The sequence below is a fragment of the Saimiri boliviensis genome, chromosome 11 (assembly GCF_048565385.1).
Source record: "Saimiri boliviensis isolate mSaiBol1 chromosome 11, mSaiBol1.pri, whole genome shotgun sequence".
Lineage (NCBI taxonomy): Eukaryota > Metazoa > Chordata > Mammalia > Primates > Cebidae > Saimiri > Saimiri boliviensis.
In genome coordinates, this window is record NC_133459.1 from 314,968 (window position 1) to 338,319 (window position 23,352).

Below are 23,352 nucleotides of genomic sequence, written 5' to 3' on the forward strand. Positions count from 1 at the left end.
TCCAGGAAACATGGGACTATGTGAAAAGACCTAATCTACGCTTGATAGGTGTACCTGAATGTGACGAAGAGAATGAATCCAAGCTGGAAAACACCCTTCAGGACATTATTCAGGAAAATCTTCCCAACCTAGTAAGGCAGGATAATATTCAACTCCAGGTAATACAGAGAACACCACAAAGATATTCCTCAAGAAGAGCAACTCCAAGGCACATAATCGTCAGATTCACCAGGGTTGAAATGAAGGAGAAAATACTAAGGGCAGCCAGAGAGAAAGGTCAGGTTACCCACAAAGGGAAGCCTATCAGACTTACAGCAGATCTCTCAGCAGAAACCCTACAAGCCAGAAGAGAGTGGGGACCAATATTCAACATCCTTAAAGAAAAGAACTTTCAACCAAGAATTTCACATCCAGCCAAACTAAGCTTCATAAGTGAAGGAAAAATAAAGTTTTTTGTGAACAAGCAAGCACTCAGAGAATTCATCACCACCAGGCCTGCTTTACAAGAGCTTCTGAAAGAACCACTACACATAGAAAGGAACAAACAGTATCAGCCTTTCTAAAAAATACCAAAAAGTAAACAACATCAATATAATGAAGAATTTACATCAACTAATGGGCAAATGGCAGTATTAAACTCACATATATCATTATTAATTCTAAATTTAAATTGATTAAATTCCCCAATTCAAAGACAGACAGCCAATTTGGACAAAAAACTAAAACTGTATGCTGCATCCAGACCCATCTCACATTCAAGGATACACAAAGACTCAAAACAAAGGATGGAGAGAGACTTACCAACCAACCAGAGAGCAAAAATAAATAAATAAAAAGCAGAAGCTACAATTTTTGCCTCTGATAAAATAGTATTTAAAGCAACAAAGATCAAAAGAAGCAAAGAAGGACATTATATAATGATACCAGAATCAATGCAACAACAAGAAGAGTTAAAGGTCCTAAATGTATACGCACCCAATACAGGAATACCCAGACATACAAGACTTATGAAGAGACTTAGACTCCCACACAATAATAGTGGGAGACTTCAACATTAATATTAGACAGATCAATGAGACAGAAAATTAACAACGATATCCAGGACTTGAACTCAGATCTGGAACAAGTAAACGTAATTAACATTTATAGAACTCTCCACTTTACACAAAATATACACTCTTATCAGTATCACATCATATCAACTTAGAAGTTTAAACGAAATGTTGGTTGGCTCCTTGTTTGTTACTCTCTTCCCTCATTTTCTTTCATGTTTCCATTATTAAGGACAATTATAGGCATACCCATATTTAGACTGCATTCTAGCCCGGGCAACAAAGCAATACCCCCATTCTCTCTCCCTCTTCCTCTTTCTCTTTCTTCCTCTTCTTTATACTTAAAAGAGAAGTAAGAACAGAGGAATCGTAAGAGCCTTTGCTCTCTCTGATAAGTGCATAGAAAGGTACCGATGTAAGTGCCTCCCCTCCTTGCAGCGGCTGCCTGAGAGGGAGGGGCCCTCTGTACGGTACCCACGCGGCCCCCCGTATTGTAAGAATGTGATTTGCTTGGCCCCTACCAATCATGTAGGATGAGCCACTCTCCGGCCCTGCCCCGCTGCCTTGTATACAGTAAGTATCAGCGTTTCCAGGCACTGGGGCCACTGCTGGACTCTGCCCCTTGGTAGCAGTGGTCCCCCACCCAGCTGAATTCTTCTCTTATCTCTGAGTCCTTTTTTTTTTTTTCTACGATCTTTCATCTCCTCACACAAAACAACACCCACGAGACCCTGTAGGGCTGGACCCTGCAGGAAAAGTCCACTCCATCACCCACTCCATGCTGGTCAGGTCACGAGGCTGCCTAGGTGTGAGCCTGTGGGAGGACCCATCTTCCCCGGAAGCCTCCTTAGGCGCCCCGCCTCCTCCCAGTAGGGGCCGTGTGCGTTAAAAGTCTCAGCCACTGACCCCATTAAAAAGGCACTCTGAGCCGGGCGCAGTGGCTCAAGCCTGTAATCCCAGCACTTTTGGAGGCCGAGGCGGGTGGATCACGAGGTCAAGAGATCGAGACTGTCCTGGCCAACATGGTGAAACCCCGTCTCTACTAAAAATACTAAAAATTAGCTGGGCATGGTGGCTCGTGCCTGTAATCCCAGCTACTCAGGAGGCTGAGGCAAGAGAATTGCCTGAGCCCAGGAGGCGGAGGTTGCGGTGAGCCGAGATCGCGCCATTGCACTCCAGCCTGGGTCACAAGAGTGAAAATTCCGTCTCAAAAAAAAAAAAAAAAAGGCACTCTGCAGGCCAGGTGCCCTGGCTCCCGCCTGCAATCCCTGCACTCTGGGAGGTGGGGTGGGTGGAATGCTTGAGCTCAGGAGCTGGACACCAGCCTGGGCAACACAGGCAGACTCTGTCTCTACAAAAAGTTTAAAATTCTTCGGTCCTGGTGGCGTGAGCCTGAGGTCCCAGCTACTCAGGAGGCTGAGGTGGGATGATTGCTTGAGCCCAGAAGGTGGAGGCTGCAGTGAACCGAGACGGCACCACTGCACTCCAGCCTGCACTTCAGAGCAAAGTCCGTTTCTAAAAAAAAACGCATGCTCTCCTGTGATTCGCCCCCTCCCCTCTCTGATGTAAAACCCTTTTAGATCAGCATGTTGAAGGCACAGACACACTGCTCATGCTGCAAGCAATGGAGTCTTATCTTAACATCTGCCTATCAGAGGCCATCTGCCTCCGCTTGGTGGAAAACTCCAGACATCACAGGCCCTTCTCCCTCTCTGGCTAAGCCACAAAACATCACTTTGATTCAGGAATCAGAAGTCCAAGACTTCAATCAACACTTTCATCTGCTATTTAGTCAACTTTATGGAGGTGTAAGTCTCATACGGTAAACCACATCCATGTAAGGTACACGAGCCGGTGAGTCTGACCACCCTCTTGAAGCTGCCGCCACAGCAGGACGGGGCCTGGCCCCACGCAGCTGCTGCCAGCGCTGGCTCCCAGCACCCAGGAGCTGACAGGGCTGCAGCCGTCTGCATTTTCTAGGATTTTATACGAAGGGGTTGCTCACACTGGACCTTAGAGCCTGCCATGTTGTTTATCTGCACCTTCTTTTCCCACCGTGTGGCCACACGTCGCCGCCTCTGCCTGTTCGCCTGTCGGCGGGCGCCTGGGCTGCTGCTGGTCCGCGCTGAGCGGACGCCGCCGCGGCCGAGGCCCCGGCACACGTTCTCATGTGGACGCGTCTCCACTTCTCTTGGGTCAACACCCAGGAGCGGTGTGGCTGGCTCACAGGAAGGTGCGTGTGTGACTTTCTCAGACACCACACCGTCTTCCACGGTGGCCGTGCGTCCACCTTCGCCCTGGAGGTGCAGGAGCAGGCAGGGCATCAGCACGTGCGCTTCCCTGGAGGCGACGCTGGCCAGCATCTTCCCTGTGTTTATCAGCCACTTACATCTCTTCTTTTCTCAAGTGTCTGCTCCTGTCTCCCGACCGTGTTGTGTAACTGGTGGTCTTCTGATTACCGAGTTGTAACGTATGCCTTTTTGGGGGCGGGGACAGGGTCTCACTCTGTCGCCCAGGCTAGAGTGCAGTGATGCCACCGTGGCTCACTGCAGCCCTGACCTCCAGGGCTTACGGGATCCTCCTACCCCCGCCTCCCAAGTAGCTGAGACTACAGGTGCACACTGGCATGCTCGGCTGAAACACATCTTCGTCATCGCATTTATGTACTGCGAATATTTCCTTCCATCTTGTGGTTTAGCGTTTTCTTATGGACATTTTTAGAAGAGCAGATGTTTTTAATTTTGATGAAATTTTTAATAAAATTGAATGCTTCCATTTTTCTTTTTGTGGTTCTTGTGTTTTGTGTCCTAGGAAATCTCTGCCTCGTGGTCACTAAGATTTATACTGTCTTCCAGAAGCGTTACAGTTGTAGCTTGTGTATTCTGAGCTACCTTTGTGTATGGTGAAGTGGAGGTCAGGCGTCATTTCTTTCATTATGTATATTCAGTTGTTAAAAAGACCTCTCTTTCCATGTTGAATTATGTTAACACCTTTGCAGAAAATCAATGGACTACAGACGTGGGGTCTATCTCTGGGCTTTCCACTCTGTTCCACTTACCTGTGGGTCCATCTTCAGGGTACGGGGCTGGCTGGATTACTGACGCCTAATCAGAACGGAAACTTTGCCATCGGCATGTATCAACTCTGCTTTCGTTAATTGCTTTGGCAAGTCTAGGTCACACGCGTCTCCTATTTTAGACTCACTGTGCGCCTTCCTACAAAAAAGCCTGCTGTGTCTGTGCCTGGGAGCACTGCCTTCAACAGGATGGAGTCTTTTCATCGCGAGCATGCCATCTCTTCATCTCTCCAGGTCTTCAACTGATCTCAGCGCTGTTCTACAGTCTCCAGTGAACAGGACTTGTACATCTTCTGTCAAGCTAATTACTAAGTATTTTACTTTTTGTTACTACAAATAGAACGGAATTTCTAATTTAATTTCCTGATAGTTTGCGGCTTCTATATAACAATAAAATTGTGCACACTAACCTTGATTTCTGAAATCCTGCTGAATTCACTTGACAGTTCTAACATTCTCTGTGGCTTTCTCAGGGTCCTCTACATAAATAATCATGTCATCTACAAATAAATACAGCTTGGCTTCTTCCTTCCCTTATCACGGTGGCCGGGACTTAGAGAACAATGCAGACGGAGTGAGAAAAGCAGTCGTCCTTGTTCTTAATTTAGGGACATAGCACTCAGTATTTCGCATTAAAAGTACAACGTGAGGCCAGGCGTGGTGGCTCACGCCTGGAATCCTGCAACTCTGAGAGGCCAAGGCAGGCAGATCATTTGAGGTCAGGAGTTTGAGACCAGCCTACCATGGTGAAACCCATCTCTACTAAAATACAAAAATTAGCCAGGCGTGGTGGTGGCACCTGTAATCCCAGCTATGCGGGAGGCTGAGGCAGGGGAATCACTTGAACCCAGGAGGAGGCAGAGGTTGCAGTGAGCCGAGATCACACCATGGCACCCCAGCCTGGGTGACAGAGCGAGACTATCTCAAGAAAAAAAACAGTACAATGTGTGGTGTAGGTTTTTCAGAGATGTCAGTTTATCAGGCTCAGGGAGTTTCCTGCTATTCCTAGTTAGCTGAGGTTTTTTTTTTTAAATCATAAAACAGGTGTAAACATTTCCAAATGTCTTTTCTGCATCTATTTCAGTGATCATGCTTTTCCTTCTTTATTCTGGTAATATGGTGACCACAAAGATTGATTTAGGAATCGAAGCAACCTTGTACGTGGGGGTGAACCTCGCTTGGCCATGGCGCACTGCCCTCTCAGGCTGTTGCTGGATTTCACCTGCCGATACCTTCTTAAGGAGTTTTGCCTGTGTTCATGAAGGACGGTGGTCTATAATTTGGTTTTTAGATGTCTTCATCAGGTTTTGGTATTGGGTATATTGCCTCATAAAACAAGCTGGGAAATATGACCTCCTTTTTTAAAAAAGAGAAAGGGTCTCACTTTGTTGACAGGCTGGAGTGTAGTAGTGCAATCATGGCTCACTGCAGCCTTGAACTCCTGGGATCAAGGGATGCTCCCACCTCAGCCTCCTGAGTAGCTGGGGCTACAGGTGTTAATTATTATTTTTTTCGTATACAGGGTCTCACTATATTGTCCAGGCTGGTCTCAAACTCCTGGCCTCAGGTGATCCTCCTGCCTTAGACTCCCAAAGAGCTGGGATTACAAGTGGGAGCCCAAGCACCCAATCCCCCTCCTCTTTTATTTTCTGAAAGTCTGCATAAGAGTAGTGCTATTTCTTCTTTGAATGTTTTGACAGAATTCACCAGGAAACCATGTATGTATGCCCAGAGTTTTCCTGGCAGGTAGGTTCCTTGGTAATTAATTCCATTTCTAAACAGAAAGAGGACTGTACAGATTTCCTGTCACTTTTGACAAGCTATATTCTTCAAAGACTTTATCCACTGCATTGAAATTGCTACATTTACTGGCCTAAAATTGTTCATACAGTCTCTTATTACTTTGAGACATGGTCTTGCTCGGTTGCCCAGGCTGGAGCTGTGGGTGTGACCACAGCTCACCATGGCCTCAATCTCCCAGGCTCAAGCAATCTTCCCACCTCAGCCTCCCAAGTAGCTGGTAACACAGGCAAGTGCTGCCACACCTGGCAAATTTTTAAATTTTTTTTGTAGAGAGGGTCACACTATGAGGCAAAATTGAAGCACTATGTTGCCAAGGCTGGTCTTGAAGTCCTGGGCTCAAACAATGCTCCCACCTCAATCTCCCAAAAGTGCTGGGATCACAGGCATGAGCCACCACAGCTGCCAGTAGTCTACTACTGTCTATCGGAGTCTAAGAAATAATGGCTGTTTGTTCTTGATATTGGTGATTTGTGCTGTCTTTCTACTTTTTTCTTTTGAGACCGAGTCTCCCTCTGTTATCCAGGCTGGAGTGCAGTGGCACGATCTCAGCTCACTGCAACCTCCGTCTCCTGGGTTCAAGCAATTCTTGTGCCTCAGCCTCCCGAGTAGCTGGGATCACAGGCAGGTGTGTGCCACCACGGCTGGCTAATTTTTGTATTTTTAGTAGAGTCAGAGTTTCATCATGTTGGCCAGGCTGGCCTCCAACACCGGATCTCAAGTGATCTGCCCACCTTGGCCTCCCAAAGTGCTGGGATCATAGGCATGCACCACTGCACCTAGTCTATCTTTCTATTTGTTTATTTGCTTTTCAGAAGACATCTCTCTCTGTCGCCTGGGCTGGAGTGCAGTGGTGCAATCATAGCTCATTGCAGCTCAACCTCCTGGGCTCAAGTGATCCTCCTACCTCAGCCTCCCAAGTAACTGGCACCGCAGGCTGCTGGAGCCACCACGCCCAATTCATTATATTGTGTGTGTGTGTGTGTGTGTGTGTGTGTGTGTGTGTGTGTGTGTGTGTATAGAGATAAACTCCTGGGTTCAAGCAGTCCTCCCGCCTTGGCCTCCCAAAGTGCTGGGATTACAGGCATGAACTATGTCACCTGGCTCTTTCTTATTTCTTAAAAGTGACCATTCTTGGCAGAGATTTGCCAATCTTTCCAATCTTTTAGGAAAAAAAAAATCAGCTTTTATGTTGTTAAACTTCTCCATTTCTCATGCCTTCTATGCCACTGATTTCTGTATTTTTCTTTCTCTCCCTTTGTTGGCTTTGGGCTGACTTTGCTCTTCCCCCTAGCCTCTGGAAGTGAATCTTAGGTCTCTGCTTACAGTTAGAGTTCTAAGTACGGCTTTAGCTACACTCACAATTTTGATGTTATATTTTCATTATCATTCAGTTGGAAATACATTTTCTTCTGTTTTTTATATTTTTCCCCACTCTTGAGTTTGAAATATTTTCTGATTTCCTATTTGAGTTCTTACTTGGTTCACGGTTTATTCAGAAGTGGATTGTTTAACATTTGAGGTTTCCTAAATATTTTTATTTGTTGTTGATTTGTAAATTCTTTTGTGCTCAGAAAGTGCACTTTGTATAATTCTACCTTTTAACATTCATTGGAACTCGTCTCAGGGCACAGCGGTTGGTCTGTGCTGGAAAACGTATAATGTATACTTAGGAGGTATTTGATAGGTGCTTTTTTTTTCTTTTTTTTTTTTTTGCTTTTTTCAAACGGGATTACAGGCACGCGCCACCATGCCCAGCTAATTTTTTTGGTATTTTTAATAGAGACAGGGTTTCACCATGTTGACCAGGATGGTCTCAATCTCTTGACCTCGTGATCCACCCGCCTTGGCCTCCCAAAGTGCTGGGATTACAGGCTTGAGCCACCGTGCCCGGCCTTTTTTTTTTTTTTTTTTTTTTTTAAAGATGGGGTTTCACCATGATGGCCAGGCCGGTCTTGAACTCCTGACCTCAGGTGATCCACCCACCTCAGCTTCCCAAAGTGCTAGGATTACAGGCATCAGCCACTGCACCCGGACAGCTATCAGTATTTTTAAAGTTAATATGTAGTCTTTAATAGTTTTGAAGTGATGGGTGTGGTTTTACTCACATTTATCCTGTTTGGGATTCTTAAAACTATAAATGTATGTCTTTCACCAAATCTGGGCAGTTTCTGGTTACTGTTTCCGCGAGTATTTGCTCTGCCCCGCCATGCCCCTTGCCTCCCGGGCCTCCGTAATTACAGAGCCTCTGTAACGTGTTAGACACTTTGATATTGTCCTACGGGTCCCTTAGCTCTGTTCCTGGGTTCCCCTCCAATCACTTCCACCTTCCTTTTTTCTCCAGATTGGACGATTTCTATGCCCGTGTTTTTGAGGTCTCTGCCTATTTTCTCTGTTATCGTCCTTCTGTTATGCTCATTCAGTGAAGTTTAAAATTTCAGATCTTGGCTGGGCACGGTGGCTCGCACCTGTAATCCCAGCACTCTGGGAGGCTGAGGCAGGTGGATCACTTGCGGTAAGCAGTTCAAGACCAACCTGCCCAATGTACTGAAACCCTGTGTCTATTTTTTTTAAAATTGCTGGATGTGGTGACACACACATGTAATCCCAGCTACTCAGGAGGCTGAGGCAGGAGAATCACTTGAACCTGGGAGGCAGAAGTCGCAGTGAGCCAAGACTGTGTCACTGCACTCCAGCCTGGGTGACAGAGTGAGACCCTGTCTCAAAAATAATAAATAAAATTTCAGATCTTGTGGGGTTTTGTGTTTCTTTTCTTTTCTGAGGCAGAGTTTTGCTCCTGTCCCCGAGGCTGAAATGCAATCGTGCCATCTGGACTCACTGTAACCTCTGCTTCCCGGGTTCAAAGATTCTCCTGCCTTAACCTCCAGAGCAGCTGGATTACAGGCGCCCACCATGATGCCCGGCTAACTTTTGTATTTTTAGTTGAGATGGGGTTTCACCATGTTGGACAGGCTGGTCTTGAACTCCTGACCTCAGGTGATCCACCGCCTTGGCCTCCCAAAGTGCTGGGACTACAGGTGTGAGCCACCGTGCCCGGCCAGATCATGTATTTTTTTGGTGCTAAAATTCCCATTTGGCTCCTGTGAAAATCTTTTCTCGTCTGCTGAGATTTCAGGCACCCTGCTCATTATGCATTTCCCTGTTTCTTCACTGAGCACAGTTACTAAGCCCTACTCTAAAGGGCTTTTCGGTTATTCCAACAGCTGGGTCAAAACACTGTTGATGTTTGTAGTCTTTTCCTTCCAGAATGGCTCGCATTTTCCTGGCTCTTCATATACTGAGTTATTTTGAACTGTATCCTGCACATTGCAAATGTTACATTGTATTCTGTGATAATCTTCTGAAGAGAATCATTAATGTTTCTACAGAGCAGGCCGTTAATTTCATTAGATTCAAACTGCAAAGGCAGTCACAGCTGCACACCTGGGTGAGCAGTGGCTCAGGGCTGCCTGCCCCAGGTGCATGCCTGGGACGAGGGTTGCCGGAAACGAGCAGCACCCACACACAAAACTTGTCCTCTCCGGCTCTTCCTGGGGCTTCTGCTCTCTTCCCAGCAGCTGTGGTTGCCTGGCTCCTTGCCCTGGCTGCTCCTTGAATGAGGAAGACTGCGTACTTTCTTTTTTGTCTTTTGGAGGCGCATTCTCCCTCAGCCACCCCGGCAGGAGTGCAGTGGCAGGGATCATCTCGCCTCAGCCTCCCCAGTAGTTGGGACTACAGGTGCACACCATTACACCCAGGTAATTCTCTTTTCTTTTGTAGAGACTATGTTGCCCAGGCTGGTCTTGAACTCCTGGCCTCAAGCAATTCTCCTGTCTTAGCATGCCCAAATCCTGGGATTACAGGACTGAGCCGCCCTGCCAGACAGCAGACTTTTTGAGACTGAGTCTTGCTTTGTCACCCAAGCTGGAGCGCAGTGGCGCGATCTTGGTTCACTGCAGCCTCTGCCTTCCGGGCCCAAGTGATTCTCCTGCCTCAGCCTCCCGAGTAGCTGCGGTTACAGGCACCTGCCACCACACCTGGCTAATTTTTGCATTTTTAGTAGACACAGGGTTTCACCATGTTGGCCAGGCTGGTCTCCAACACCTGACCTCAAGTGATCCCCCTGCCTTGACCTCCCAAAGTGTTGAGGTATGAGCCCCCGTGCCTGGCCCAGATAGTGGACTTCCTATGAGTGCTTTAGTTACCCCACACTATTATGTGGGGACTGTGGCTGCCCTCAGGGTGAAGATGCAAAAACGGGAAACTGTGCTGGTTGCTTCCTCCAAGTTTAAACTTCCCTGCAAAATGTGCTACTCTCCAGGGCCCTCGGGAGCCATTTTTCACACTCTGTCCAGGGTTACGGCTGTGCCCATGGCAGGGTCACTTTGTTAGAAGTTTATTCTTTCCCACTGGAAGTGGAATCCCACCATATGGCTTTCTGTATCCAGAAACCAAGGCAATTTTAGTTTCTAGATGGTGGGCACTGGTGTTGCTACTCAGGTGCTGAACTCTGGGCAGTAACAAGCCTGCAGTCTGGGTATGTGGCTCACACCTAAAATAACAGCTACCTGGGAGGCTGCCTGAGCCTAGGAGTTCTAAGCTGAAGTGCCGGTGCATTCAAGCTGTTGGAGCCATGAATGCACCACTGCCCTCCTGCCTGGGCCACAGAGCTAGACCCCGTCCCAGAGCCAGACTGAGCACCAGAGCTGGACCCTGGGTCAAAAAAAAAAAAAAAAAAAAAGCTTTAGCAGCAGAGAACTTGGAGAGCATGGGCTGAAGGGCTAAGTCTCTTTCTGCTACAGATCCTGGATCTCCAAGGGATATAAACTCGTTCTCCGTCCAACAGTGGCAGAAACCAGCCCTTACGCAGCACTCACCGCATGCCAGACACCACACAAAGCGATTTACACACACAAACGGATTCCACTAACTTCAGCAACGCCTCTTATCACCCCACTTTAAAGATGAGAAGAAGACTTGCACGAGATCCCACGGTGAGTCGCGGCAGGGTTCGGCCCGGCCCTCTGGCTCCAGGGTGGACTGGTGTCTGGTGGTTTTCAGTTGGAGCCGACCACACTACATGCTTCGCAACATTCAACAAACGTATTCAGCACGTCTGGCTAACCCCGTAAAATCTGACAGAAATTCTCAATTTAAGCAGCAAAGGCAAAGAGCAGTGGCTCACACCTGTAATCCCAGCACTTTGGAAGGCTGAGGCCAGAGGATCACTTGAGCGCAGGAGTTCGAGACCAGCCTGGGCAACACAGTGAAACCCCTTACAGAAATCAGTCAGGCATGGTGGCACATGCCCGATCCCAGCTACCTAGGAGGCAGGTGGGAGGATCGCTTGATCCAGGAGGTTGAGGCTGCAGTGAGCCGTAATTGTGTCACCACACCCCAGCCTGGATGACAGAGCAAGACGCCATCTCAAAAAAAAAAAAAAAGTAAAGACATTGGATTTAAAAAATAAATATACCTTTAAATATTAGACTATTAAGTAAAAATAGTAAGTGTGCTGTAGAATTTTCTAGCATGCCTAGAAGTAAAATGTATGTGGACAAGAGCACACAGCGTAACTGGAGTTCTCTACGGTTCTGCAAGCATAGGAATAAGCAAGGGCCGCAGTAAGTTAAATGAACATATTTAATCTCCCGAGGAACCACTTAAAAAAAACCCAAGGCCAGACATGGTGGCTCACACCTGTAATCCCAGCACTTTGGGAGGCCAAGGTGGGCAGATCACGAGGTCAGGAGTTCAAGACCAGCCTGACCAACATGGTGAAACCCCATCTCTACTAAAAACAAAAATTAGCCAGGTGTGGTGGCGCGTGCCTGTAGTCCCAGCTACTTGGGAGGCTGAGGCAGGAGAATCACTTGAACCCGGGAGGGAGGCTGCAGTGAGCCTCCTGGGCAACAGAGCAGGACTCTGCCTCAAAAACCAAACCAAAACAAGACAAAAAACAAACACAAAGAAGCAGAGCTAAAAAGCAGAAGAGATAAAACTGAATTTTAAAAAAACCTGATTCACCCACAAGGGAAGGAAGAAAAGGAGGGGCAGGCAAGAGGGAGGTGGGAAAACAGAAATCGAACTAATGGTGGCAGACTTCAACCCACACAGTCTGAAACCTGCAGCAACCACAAATGGCTGAATGCTTAAATTAAGAAGCATCGATTGATCCAAGATGGCTGATCACTAACAGCTCGGGATTGTAGCTCCCACTGAAAGCGCAAAGAATGAGAGGACGCCACACCTTCACATGAATTCTTGTTGCTCACGCACCAGGAGATTCCCAGCGGAGGAGCCCCACGGGTCGCCAGCGCGACTCTTGTGACCGGCGAGGCGGTTTTGCCGGCGCCTTGGAGCGACGGTTCTTGGTGCAGAGTCGGAAAAGCACCATTAATCTTAACGCCGCTGATTTGGTCGGTGCAGTGGGTTGCTCAGATTTCGGCGCTGAGAATCAGTAAGTTGGACGTCCACTCAGAAACCTAATTACAAAGACGGTGAATTCAAAGACCACAGATGGATAAATTTATAACGAAGGGAGGAAAACGGCCAAAAAAGGCTGAGAATGCCCAAGATCAGAACGCCTCTCCCTCAGCAGGGGAATCCCAGTTCCTCATCAGCAACGAAACAAGGCTTGATGGAGAACGAGTGTGTTCCAATTACAGAAGCAGGCTTCAAAATGTGGATAATGAGAAACTTCTGTGAATTAAAAGAACTTGTTTTTTTTTTTTTTTTTTTTTTTTTGAGACGGAGTTCGCTCTTGTTACCCAGGCTGGAGTGCAATGGCGCGATCTCGGCTCACCGCAACCTCCGCCTCCTGGGCTCAGGCAATTCTCCTGCCTCAGCCTCCTAAGTAGCTGGGATTACAGGCACGTGCCACCACGCCCAGCTAATTTTTTGCACCTTTAGTAGAGACGGGGTTTCACCATGTTGACCAGGATAGTCTCGATCTCTCGACCTCGTGATCCACCCGCCTCGGCCTCCCAAAGTGCTGGGATTACAGGCTTGAGCCACCGCGCCCGGCAAGAACTTGTTTTAACCCAATCTAAAGCAACTAAGAACTTTGAAAAAAGATTTGACGAAATGTTAACAAGAATACACAATTTAGAGAGGAATATAAGTGAATTGATGGAGCTGAAAAACACAATAGGAGAACTTCGTGAAGTATGCACAAGTTTTAACAGCCGAATTGATCAAGCAGAAGAAAGGATATCAGAGGTCGAAGACCAACTCAATGAAATAAAACTAGAAGACAAGATTAGAGAAAAAAGGATAAAAAGGAACGAGCAAAGTCTCCAAGAAATATGGGACTATGTGAAAAGACCTAATCTACGCTTGACAGGTGTACCTGAATGTGACGAAGAGAATGAATCCAAGCTGGAAAATACGCTTCAGGATGTTATTCAGGAAAATTTTCCCAACCTAGTAAGGCAGGATAATATTCAACTCCAGGTAATACAGAGAACACCACAGAGATATTCCTCAAGAAGAGCAACTCCAAGGCACATAATCGTCAGATTCACCAGGGTTGAAATGAAGGAGAAAATACTAAGAGCAGCCAGAGAGAAAGGTCAGGTTACCCACAAAGGGAAGCCTATCAGACTTACAGCAGATCTCTCAGCAGAAACCCTACAAGCCAGAAGAGAGTGGGGGCCAATATTCAACATCCTTAAAGAAAAGAACTTTCAACCCAGAATTTCACATCCAGCCAAACTAAGCTTCACATGTGAAGGAAAAATAAAGTTTTTTGTGAATAAGCAAGCACTCAGAGATTTCATCACCACCAGGCCTGCTTTACAAGAGCTTCTGAAAGAACCACTACACATATAAAAGGAACAAACAGTATCAGCCTTTCTAAAAAAAATTATCAAAAAGAGCATCAATATAATGAAGAATTTACATCAACTAATGGACAAAATAGTCAGCTAATGGCAGTATTAAACTCACATATATTATTATTAATTCTAAATTTAAATTGACTAAATCCCCCAATCCAAAGACAGGCAATTTGAATAAAAAACTAAAACCCATCAGTATGCTGCATCCAGATCCATCTCACATTCGAGGATACACAAAGACTCCAAACAAGGGATGGAGAAAGATTTACCAACCAACCAGAGAGCTAAAATAAATAAATAAAAAGCAGAAGTTACAATTAAGCAACAAAGATCAAAAGAAGCAAAGAAGGACATTACATAATGATAAAAGGATCAATGCAACAACAAGAAGAGCTAAAGATCCTAAATATATACGCACCCAATACAGGAATACGCAGACATACAAGACTTATAAAGAGACTTCAACATTAATATTAGACAGATCAATGAGACAGAAAATTAACAACGATATTCAGGACTTGAACTCAGATCTGGAACAAGTAAATGTAATTAACATTTATAGAACTCTGCACTTTAAATATACAAAATATACACTCTTATCAGTACCACATCATATCAACTTAGAAGTTTAAAAGAAATCTTGGTTGGCTCCTTGTTTGCTATTCTCTTCCCTCATTTTCTTTCATGTCTCCATTATTAAGGACAATTATAGGCATACCCATATTTAGACTGCATTCTAGCCCGGGCAATAAAGCAATACCCCTATCCTCTCTCCTTCTTCCTCTTTCTCTTTCTTCCTCTTCTTTATAAAAAAAAAAAAAAAAAAAAAAAAAAGAAGCATCGATTAATGTCACTAATTATTACAGAAATGCAAATCAAAACCAGAATGAAATACTACTCCACATCCATTAGAATGGCTAGTAGCACAAAAACAGAAATAAATGCTAGCAAGCATGTGGAGAAATGAGAACCTTTGTGTACTCTGCTGAGAACAGAAAATGGTATAGCTGGTGTGAAAAACAGGATGTCAGTTTCTCAAAAAATTAAACACGGAATATGACTCTATGACTCAGCAACTTTACTTCTGGGTCTCTACCCCGAAGGACTGGAAACCAGGACTCCGAGACATCTGTGCAACCATGTCCGGAGCAGCACTGTTCACAACCGCCAAATGGTGGAAGCACGTGCCACCCACAGACGAATGCATAAACAAAACGTGGTCTAAACACCCAGTGGAATATTACACAACCCTGAAGAGCAAAAAACTTTTCACACATGCTGCAACAGGGATGAACCCTGAAAACACTATGCTGAGAGAAAGCAGCCCATCACGACAGACAAACACTGTGTGATTCCATTCAAAGGAGGTTCCCAGGGTCGGCAAATTCAGAGACAGAAAAGAGAACGGTGGTTGCCAGGCGCTGGGGCGGGGAGGAATCAATGGGGAGTTCGTATTTAAGGGAGCAGTTTCCTTCCCTTTCTCCTTTCACCTTTCCTTTCCTCCTTTTTAAAATGTCTTTCTTTCTTTGAGAGACAGGGGTTTGCTCTGTAGCCCAGGCTGGAGTGCAGTGGTGCAAGCATAGCTCACTGCCATGTTGAACCCCTGGGCTCCAGCGATTCTCCCACCTCAGCCTCCCGAGTAGCTAGGACTACATTCCTGCCACCACATCTGGCTAATTTTATTTTTGTTTTGTGGTAAAATTGGTGTTTTGCTGTATTTCCCAGGCTGGTCTTGAACTCCTAGGCTCAAGTGATCCTCCCTCCTGAGGGTCTTAACGCAATGTGTGCTAAACAAACATGAGGTCAAGCAGGACCCACGTCCACTGAGGTGAGACTTCACATTTACACGTATGACCATTAGGTCCCGCACGGAAAAAGGTGGAGGGGGGAACTCTCTCCACGAGCACCTGTATACCAGCAGCGCCAGTCCAGTCGCCGGTCTCTTATCAGAAGCTATGGAAAGTGAGGCCGTGGTTTCAGGGCGGTGAGACACGGGTGGGGGTCAGTGCCCGGCAGACAGCGAGAGCCAAGGTTTCCACAGGCTTGTCTCAGGCCAGGGTGTGCTTAGGTGCTAGCGGAAAGGAGCGCGGGCATCCCTTGGGTGTGGGAGTGACTCACTCTCGCCTGCACAGCCTCGGTCCCGATTCTGTCTCGGTGTCGTCACCGTAGAGTCTGTCCATCTCGTGAGTCGCACTTTAACACGAACGCGCTCGGCTGTGTCTAAACTGAAGAAGCGAGGGCGTATAACCAGGGGTCCCACCTCCCATCCTTTTATGGCCAGAAACGAGTTTTAAGGTTCCTCTGGGGTCCCCTCGGCCAAGAGGCGGCTTGTTCAGTCGGCCAGGGACGTGGCTTTTGTTCTTGGTTTACGACGGCATTGAGACAACGAACAGGCAAAGAAAGGGAGGGTCCGCGGTGTGTGGGCCTGACAGAAGGCGCACAGGGAATGCACAAAGGACTTCCACAATTCGGTCATCAGACACGTGGGCAAAGGACGTGCTCAGAGCTCAGAAAACTAGTGCGAATGGCAAGAGGCGGGTGGAAAGTGCCCGACACGGTCAGTGCCACGGAAATGCACACGAATGCCATGATGAAAGCACACGGCCCTCAGCTGTGGGGGCCTGAACAAGCTGGACCTTCACACCTGGGACGCCACCCACAGCCGCACACGTTCCCAGGAGAAACAAACACACGTGCCCACTGAACACCGGCACAGAAAGATGGGTGACGTCTTCAGACACTGGACACCCACCCGCGCTTCCACAGGTGTGGAACACACGGCAGCACACCCCACACCAGCTTGCACGAGAAGCACAAAAACAGCCCCCCCCAAACCGTGGCAGACACAAGGCCACACGCACACGTGACTCCTGACACTCCACGCCCCACACCAGACGCTCACATGGTGCCTCAGAGCAACTCAGAAACAGTCCTCCGGAGCCGGGGCAGACACAGAGCCGCGCATGTGAGACTCCAGACACTTGGGAGTGGTGGGAAAACGCAGCCCTGCTCCTGTCCGGCGTGGCAGGCGGGGGCTGGAAAAGCTGCGGGGTGACCTCCAGGCATCACAGGCAGTCTGCATCCTGACAGGTGTGTGGACGCCGCTGTCAAAATACTGAACTGGACACAAGAGCTGTGCGTTCCATTGCATGTAAATTATGCCTCAGTAACTAAATAAATGCATTTTCTACTTTGAAAACCTTATTGGAGCCAAAAAGCTTAGTAATGGGGTGAAAACGTCTACAAGGCAATGAAAAATGTAGTGAGAAAGTAAACTGTGCGAGACACTTTCACCACGCTTGCCTTCCCTAGTTAGAACTAACTGGTTTCCTGGCAGGTGTGGTGGCTCAGGCCTGTAATCCCAGCATTTTGAGAGGATTGCTTGAGCCCAGGCAAGGCCAGCACCAGCTGGACAACACAGTGAGGTCCCTGGGCTTGGGGGTGCACACCTGTGGCCCCAGCTATTTGGGAGGCTGAGGTGAAAGACCTTTTAAGCTTGGGGGGGTGGAGGCTACAGTGAACCATGATTACATCACCACACTCTACCTGGGCCACAGAGCCAGACCCCGCCCCAACAACAACAAAGAATCGGTTCAATGAAGAAATGATGCCTCAGGTCGCTGTGAGTTTACAGAATTAACATCCTGCAAGATAATCCTGCAAAAACCACCAGCTGGGGCAGTGGGTCAGCGACGCCAAGGCTCCCTGAAACTCCAGCCCCCCAGGCAGCCAGACTAAAAACGGGGGTCAGGGGGCAGCTCATGAGGAGGTTCTCCCACTGAGGAAGCTCGGTACACACCCGCGGGTTTCTCACGCTGCGGAACCTCGGTACACACCCGCGGGTTTCTCACGCTGCGGAACCTCGGTACACACCCGCGGGTTTCTCACGCTGCGGAACCTCGGTACACACCCGCGGGTTTCTCACGCTGCGGAACCTCGGTACACACCCGCGGGTTTCTCACGCTGCGGAACCTCGGTACACACCCGCGGGTTTCTCACGCTGCGGAACCTCGGTACACACCCGCGGGTTTCTCACGCTGCGGAACCTCGGTACACACCCGCGGGTTTCTCACGCTGCGGAACCTCGGTACACACCCGCGGGTTTCTCACGCTGCGGAACCTCGGTACACACCCGCGGGTTTCTCACGCTGCGGAACCTCGGTACACACCCGCGGGTTTCTCACGCTGCGGAACCTCGGTACACACCCGCGGGTTTCTCACGCTGCGGAACCTCGGTACACACCCGCGGGTTTCTCACGCTGCGGAACCTCGGTACACACCCGCGGGTTTCTCACGCTGCGGAACCTCGGTACACACCCGCGGGTTTCTCACGCTGCGGAACCTCGGTACACACCCGCGGGTTTCTCACGCTGCGGAACCTCGGTACACACCCGCGGGTTTCTCAAGCTGCGGAACCTCGGTACACACCCGCGGGTTTCTCACGCTGCGGAACCTCGGTACACACCCGCGGGTTTCTCACGCTGCGGAACCTCGGTACACACCCGCGGGTTTCTCACGCTGCGGAACCTCGGTACACACCCGCGGGTTTCTCACGCTGTGGAACCCTGGTACACACCCGTGGGTTTCTCACGCTGTGGAACCTCGGTACACACCCGCGGGTTTCTCACGCTGTGGAACCTTGGTACACACCCGTGGGTTTCTCACGCTGTGGAACCCTGGTACACACCCGTGGGTTTCTCACGCTGTGGAACCTCGGTACACACCTGCGGGTTTCTCACGCTGTGGAACCTTGGTAAACACAGCACTGAGAGCCAGCTGGCGCCCCCACTGCATCCATGTAACTAACGCTGGTCATCTTCATAGAAAGTGAAGGAAGCCAACGTGAAATGTAGCTTTACAGCCCAGTAAGAAGTGTCTGGGAGCCTGAAACATGAGCCTATCCAAAGATCCCAGCCCATGCTTCCTTAGGAAACAAATACCGCGAGGCCCTTGATGGATGTAAAGGAGACATCCCACCTTGCTGATGTGAAGGGTAGACGCTGCCCACCTACCTGTGGGCTCAGAACATTCGAGTTGGGCTGTTACTGCAGGTAACTCAGCAGACATGAGCAGGGCAGGAGAGGACCCAGCCCCCACCAGGAATGTCAGGCGACCATCAGGTGATGGTCAGGTGGCTGCTCACTGTCTCTAAAAGAACTGGTTGCACCAGCACCAGGGAAAGGCAGTCTCCCAAAAGACAGAAAACCCCTGAAAGCAGTGATTGGCAGCTCCACAATAATATCTCAGGAGTGGGGCAGGCAGGCTCAAGCGTGTGCACCGAGAGGCAAAATGGCGGCATGTAACTGTTCCGTGACTTTCTTGGGACATCTGACAGGTCAGGGAGGAATGCCTCAAGGGAGTGCGCACGCTGCTCCGGTCAGCTGGGGCTGCAGGCTCCCTCCCATGTGCCAGCAGGCCGCTGTGCGGTGGCCAGCCCACCACAAGGGAAGAATCAGGGAGAAGGGACGCAGGACTCCAGAAGCATGCCAGCATCTAAAACCGCACACTTGGTCTCAAGTCGCCCGCCTGGCCCTCTTCCGATGGTGCTTCCTTCTGTGGGTAACCCCCCATATAGGCACCGAGGAATGAGAGCTAAGTAGAGCCCTGACACAGTTAGGGCTTGAGGAATATATCACTTTATAGTGTTACTACTCAGCTATTTCCTGTTACATAATCCTTTACATAATCATATATTACTTTATAGAAATAGGGCTTGAAGAATCCCTTTATATAATCCTCTATATATAATCATTCATAGTTGATGGTAGGAGTGCCTAAAGAGTATTTTCCTACATATATACCTATAACTATATCTTAGTTCATAATCGGAGGAATGCCCAGAGCAGACACGGTGCAGAGCATGATTTAAGGGAAGAACAGTTACACCAGGACAAGAATCCATGGCCCAGGCGGCAGCGTTCAGTATCGTAAAGATACCCGCTGTATGGCAGGCTTGGGGCGAGAGCCACTCCTCCTGATAAAGGAGTCGTAGGGCCTTGCTCCGGTTCTTGTGGAAGGCTGCCCTCAGACCCGCAATCCACCTTGGGGACTGTGAACTTTATCAGCTCTTGCTACTGTGCTGCTTGAAAAGCATCTTCCCATAGAAGCCATTGGAAGCTGCCAGGTGACGGTAACCTTGACAGCTCTGTCACTGCTGTGTGACTTAAAGCATCCTCCGATAAATCTTCTTAGAAGTAGTTTGCCCATAGGTAGAAGTATCGCACACTGCACCCTCTTCACCGCGCACAGCCCACCTTCAAGCCTCGGTGACCTAATGGGGGTGGACCCCTGACTGCACACGGCCCTTGCCTTCGTGGGAACGGGGCCCTTGCTGCGCGCTGTCCATCTCCTGGCCTAGGTGACCTAATGGGGGTGGACCCTATGTTTTATTGCTCACAACCCTATCACTATCCTTAAAGATGACTTCACTCACTGCCCTGCCCCCAACCTATACGCAATAAATACTCACGCTTCTGGACATTAAGGCCTCACCACTCTCACCAGCCTTGCCACGCCAGGAGCCTCGCCAGCCGCTCGCCAGCCAGCCTCGCCTGACTCCGCTTATAGGTGGCGTGGCCCCCTGAGCCCAGCTGCATTTTCTTTATACTTCTGTGTTCTGTCTCTTTATTTCTCGGATCCTGCACCTTATGCTGTGAACAGCATAAGGTTCACCCCACGACCCTGTGGGGCCTTCAGCCTTACTTCTGGCTCCCAACGTGCCCTACCCCCTTCCTCCCACTCCTGCTCTAAAACTTGCCTCCGGCCCTCCTGCCTCGTGCCCCTCAGTCGAATCATTCCTTCTGAGGAGGCAAGACCTGAGGCTGCTGCAGCCCCACCTGGCTTCGCCGCCACGGACACACCGTGGTGTCCCGACTCAGCTACATTCTGCCACAGCAGCCCTAGGGGCCCACCTGAGCTCCACGCTGTACCTTGGGCCTGTGGAACCCTCAGCACTGTGGTGAGAATGGTTGTTCTTTTTTTTTGAAACAGGCTCTCCCTCTTTCACCCAGGCTGGAGTGCCAGGCTGTGATCTCGGCTCACCGCAGTCTCTGCCTCCTGGGCTCCAGCGCTCCTCCTGCCTCAGCCCCTCCAGTAGCTGGGGCTGTTGGTGGCAGAACATACCCCACATCCGACACCAAAGCACGTTAGCAGCAGGGAACCGTCCAGGTCTGCCGCGGCCCCAGTCCTTGCCCCTCGGAAGAAGGAATCTGACTGAACGGCATGAGGCCAAAGAGATCGAGGCAAGTTTTAGAGCAGCCGCAACTGTTAAGAAGCTTGAGAGCAGGAATGAAGGGAAGTGAAGCCCCCTTGAAAGAGGGCCAGTCGGAGACTTGGGAGGTCAGGAGTGTGGACCGACCTTTGACTTAGGATCTTAGACGCTGGCACGCTTCTGGGGTCTCGTGTTACTTCTCCGGACTCTTCCCTTGGGGTGGGCTGTCCACAGGCACAGTGGCTGCCAGCACTCGGGAGCGAGGACGGGCAGAGTGTTTACCGCAGTTGTGCGCACGCTCCCTTGAGGCCTTCTCTGACCAGCCAAATGGCCCTGGGTGGGGCCCTCTCCTGCCCTGCTCACGTCCGACTGGCCACTGACTGTAACAGGCCACAGGTGCTCGCCACCATGCGTGCCTATTGTTTTATTTTTTACAGACGGGTCTCCTTGTGTCGCCCAGGCTGGTCTCAGACTCCCGGGCCTGAGCCACGTCCCACCTCAGCATCCACAGTGCTCGTGATTCTCTAAATGAGTTACCCAGTAAGTCGGAGAGCAGGTGGAGCGCAGCCGCAAGGCAGGGAGGGGCTGGGGGGACCTGCGGGGTTCCCGCCCGGGGTGCTGCCCGTGGGCCCCAGGGCTCCGGCTGCTGGGAGGAGCACTGGGGGCGGGACGTGTGTGTCTGGAAAAGAACGTTTCTGTGTCACCCGCAAACACGTACTTTAAACCAGTGTGGCCGCCAAGGACGCTGGCGGAGCGCCGCTGAGTCTCCGCACACTGCGCTGACACTAAGGACGAAAACCACAAAACGGGCCAAGTCTGACATCTGGAAGTTTAACACGAGGCGGCGGTTAAGAATTCAGCCGTTTCCCGGGGAAGCTGCGTTCGCGGTAAGAAAAGCATCGGACACCCGGGCTGCCAGGCACCCCCGTCACAAGGCGCCTCGCCGCCACGGCAACACGCGCCCCCAAACCCCGCACCCCAACCACGCCGCGGCTACTCCAGGCGGCAAACGGACCGAAACAAACCCCAGAGCCGCGCGGGAAAAAGAACCGAAACGTGGCCGACTTCTAGGACACCGGGGGCCACGCCGGGACCCCCACGGCCGGCTGCGGGGAGGCCCAGGAGAGCGCGCCCCCTTTCCGCCCCCGGGCTCCGCTCCCGTCCCCTCCCCGGGGACCCCCTCCCCGCCCCGGGCGCCTCCTCCCCTTCCTTCCCCAGGTAAACCCTCCCCTCCCCGGGGTCCCCCTCCCCTCCTCTTCCATCCCCGCCCCGGGAACCCCCTCCCTTGTCGTCCCCAGCGCGCTGGGAGGCGGCGACGAGCACGCGGGCCCAGGCGCGGGCGGCTCCTCCGCGCGCCGCACGAAGGGGGACGCGCAGGGGGCGTCTCTCGGACCGGGCCGGAGGCGCAGACCTTTGTCCGCCTCTCGCGCGCCCCGCGCCGCCCGGGCCGCCGAGATGGACCCCGGCGCTCCCACCCGCCGCCCTCACGCCCGCCCCCAGCCCCTCACTCACCCCGGCGCCCTCCGAGCTTCTCGTTCATACACCCCGCCCTCAGGCGGTGGCGCCGCGCCCCCTGGGACTTGTAGTTTTTCCTCCGCCCCCGCCGCAGGGCCAGGCTCCGCGGCTCCCAAAGAAAACTACAGCTCCCGGCGGGCCGCGCGAGAGCCGTCCTCGCCCAGTGGCTCCGTCGAGCAAGGCCGTTGGAAAGGGGTGGTCGCGGAGTGCCCTGGGAAATGTAGTCCCGGGAGACGCGGCTAATGCCTCGGCCCCGGACAGGGACAGACTGCATTTCCCAGGATTCCTCGCGCTCCGGCGGCTTGGCGTTGCCGGGAGACGGGGCGGGGCGTCGTCCGAGTCTCCCGGATGCTCCTCGAGCTGGACCCGGGGCTGCGCGGGCGCTGGCGTCCGTCGCGTTCCGCTGGTTTAGGCGGCGGAGGAGCGGTTGGGGCGACCGGGGCGGCTCCGGCTTCGTCCGAGGCGGCGGCGCGGCTGCGCCGCGTTCGACCGCGGGCGCGCGGAGCCAGCGCCCTCCAGCCCCACAGAGCGCTCGGCCAAACGCGCCCGAAGTCCGCAGCCGCCGCCTCTGCCGAGTCCGAGGCGGGACGGACCCCGGCTCGGACCCGGGTGGCGCCGCCTCCCGGACGGATCCGGGCCCTGCGGCCTCCGGACGCACGACGGGATCGCAGGTCCCCCCTGTGGTCCGGCGGCGTCGCTGCCCCACAGGACGGGCGCGTGGCCTCTCCGGGGCTCTGCCTCGGAGCCACCCCGGAGAAAACGGACCCGTGCGCGTCCCGCGGCGCCCGCAGCTTTCGGCGAACGCGTTTCAAGGCGCTCCCCGAAGGAACTGGGGGCGTCCGCCCGCTGAGCAACGGC

At 50.9% G+C, this 23,352-nt stretch overlaps 1 protein-coding gene across 4 annotated transcripts in view; it reads right to left on the minus strand.

The window, feature by feature from the left end:
• The window catches only part of C11H1orf159 (chromosome 11 C1orf159 homolog), a 34,522-nt gene extending 11,976 nt beyond the window's left edge, over nt 1–22,546 (minus strand). For all 4 annotated transcript variants that reach the window (XR_012512285.1, XM_003939668.4, XM_074379916.1 and 1 more), the window contains exon 1: nt 22,492–22,546. The gene's annotated coding sequence lies outside the window, so the exon portion shown is untranslated. The remainder of the gene's footprint in view (nt 1–22,491) is intronic.
• Between the last annotated feature and the right edge of the window lie 806 nt (nt 22,547–23,352).